A 2,954-nucleotide genomic window follows, 5' to 3' on the forward strand; every position below is an offset into this window, starting at 1 on the left:
CACCCCAGCACACACACACCCCAGCCTTCCCCTAATCAGATTGCTTATCCTCCTCTTCTCAGAACCGCCCTGCCGGCTCCTTGCTCCCAGAGACTTCTGTGAGAACCTCCCAGCAGGCTGCAGGGGGCCCTTGGGGAAGTGCAGCTGTGTTTCCCACTGACCTGCACCCTCATGTTTAAGCTATTCCCCTGAGACCACCTTCCTAGTGTTCTCTGTATCCACAGCCTATGGCTTCCTGTTGTCTTGAGAGGATGGAGTTCAGTTCAGAACTGGAGAGAGTGAATTTTTAGCATTTATCTTGACAGGGACAGTGAAGCTGTTCTTAGCCTTAGCCATGCTACTTTTCCCATGAGCTAGCTGTCCTGGGAAAATCACCTCATGTTCCTCACAGAGAGACTATATCAAAAAAGAAAAGGGGGGGGGGAGAAGGAGGTAAGGGGCCAGAGGGGGAAGGAAGAAGAGGGAGGCAAAAGAGAGGGAAGGGGCAATAAATCCTGGTTGACCTTGCCCTCATTTCCTCCCAGCACAAAGGTGTGGACACAGGCCATTCTCAGCACACTTGTCTGCAGCACAAAGCCTCCAAGCCACCACAGCCCCTGGCTGGCGACCTGGCCACTTCCCTGCCCTGGTCTTTCCCATCAGGCCTGATGAGGGACAGACGTTGAGGTCTTTAGGAAACAAGTAGATGGCCATGGGAGCCATGTGAAGGGCGCCCTGCCCAGCTCCGTGTTTGCTTGGCCTTGCTTAAACAGAGATACAAACAGCTTTTACTTTACAAAGCCCAAGCAGGGGCTGGTCGTCTGCCAACGGCAATAAAGGCCACATTCATCCAGCAAATATTTACCTGGCTCTTAAGTGGGTTGAAGACGCCCTAGTTCCTCAGCAGGGGAGAGGAAGGAAGCCAAGTGAACCTACTCTGCCTACGCTAAAGAGGGCCCAGCCCAGTGTCCACTCCTCCAACTCCTGTGATGAGACAATTTTCCTAGAAAACTGTCCCTGCAGCTGGGACTGGTGAAGAGCATGTGATCCTCGGCCGTCAGAACCACTGACTCCAGAGGCAGAGACCAACTTCTGCCTCCTGTTCTGCAGGCCTGAGTGCCCAGTTCACCTTACATCCCATCACACACTCGACTATTCACCAGTGAATGATATGCATGCCAAGCGAGAGCCTCTTGTGCCCTGGCTGATGGCTACGTGGAGAGTCTGCCATGGGCTTAGCTCTCAGAAGCCTTGACTTCCACCCTCAGCAACACACCACACACACTAAAAGTTAGCTTCCTGTTGGCCTTGGCTGAGCCGTGTCTTCAGTGATATCAAGTGATAGGGGAACTATTGGTGTGAGTCAGGCAGGGTGTGACCCTCGCTGTGCCAGAAGTGGCCAAAGATTGGCAGGTTCTGCCAAGAAGACCCAAGAACTTTTGCTTATGTGACCTCAACTTCTGTGCCCATGGAGAGAAGGGTTTGAGCTTTCTGAAATTGTTGCCAGGTGGTGGTAGTGGTGCACATCTTTAATCCTAGCACCCAGGCGACAGAGGCAGGGGGATCATTGTGAGTTCAAGGCCAGTCTACAGAGCGATTTCCAGGACAGCTAGGGCTACACCAAGAAACGAGAGAGAGAGAGAGAGAGAGAGAGAGAGAGAGAGAGAGAGAGAGAGAGAGAGAAAGAGAGAGAGAAAATTGCTGTCTGTTATTGCATCTGAGATAAACCTCATCCAGGTGGAGCCCTACCTGCTGGCTCATTCCAGGTGTTAAGCTCAATCAGACTAGGCTCTCCGTCCCTTCATCCTGCTGGAAGAGCAAAGGTTGTGGGGTCCGACCCTGTGATCCACATGTTCCTGAGTTACACTGTTAGTGCAGCGCTCTGCAGAGCCCAGCCAGGCTCTGCCTCCTGCTGTGTGTCCCACTGCACCCTTGTTAGCTTCGTACTTCTGGAGCTGCGACTGCGCCCTGAGCGTGGGAACGGCCCAGGTAGAGGCACAAATGAAGTGATGTCCCGTAGAGATTCATAGAGATAGAAGGGGGCTGAGAAGAGATGGGGGAGGAACTGCTCCATGGGCACACAGGTTTTACAAGACAAGGTAGTTATGGAGGGCTGGCTGGACCAACAGTGTGAACACCACTCCGAGCAAATTGCACTCTTAGAAAACGACTCAGGAAACCAGACCTGGTGAAACATGGCTGCAATCTAAAATTATTCAACAGAAGCAGGAGGATGGCCAAGAGTTTAAGGACTAAAAAGTGAGACCCTTGAGCCAGTGAGGTAGCTCAGTGGGAAAAGGTACTGACAACCTGAACTTAATCCCCAGGGCCTGTATGACAACGGGAGGCAACCGAGTCCCATATGAACTCTGACGTCCACTCAACACCACCTGATGCACATGCTCCCCTCCTTCCCACACACACAAAGGAGGAAGACTGCACTTGTCTCTTCATAACACCAGCAAAGTATACTGGTGGACGGAGCGCAATGCCCACACCACACAGGGAAGTCTTCCAACCCCTGGATTTGCAGCTGGGTGCTTTGTTTTCTTTCTCCTTCTCCTCTTCTCTTTCTCCCCCAGCTCCGGTTCCCCAGCTCCTGTTCCCCAGCTCCTGTTCCCCAAGCTCCTGTTCCCCCAGTCGCTGTTCCCCCAGCCCCTAGTTCCCAGTTCCTGTTCCCCCAGCCCCTGGTTCCCCAGCCCCTGTTCCCCCAGCCCCTGTTTCCTCAGCCCCTGTTCCCCCAGCCCCTATTCCCCCAGCTCCTAGTTCCCAGTTCCTGTTCCCCCAGCCCCTGTTCCCCAGCTCCTGTTCCTCCAGTTCCTGTTCCCCTAGACCCTGTTCTACCAGTACCCTGTACCTGACTATCCACACTCCTCCTCCTCCTCCTCCTTCTCCTCTTTCTCCTCCTCCTTCTCCTCCTCCTTCTCCTCCTTCTCCTCCTTCTCCTCTTTCTCCTCCTCCTTCTCCTCCTCCTC

Source organism: Microtus ochrogaster, unplaced genomic scaffold (assembly GCF_000317375.1).
Source record: "Microtus ochrogaster isolate Prairie Vole_2 unplaced genomic scaffold, MicOch1.0 UNK14, whole genome shotgun sequence".
In the NCBI taxonomy this organism is placed as follows: domain Eukaryota; kingdom Metazoa; phylum Chordata; class Mammalia; order Rodentia; family Cricetidae; genus Microtus; species Microtus ochrogaster.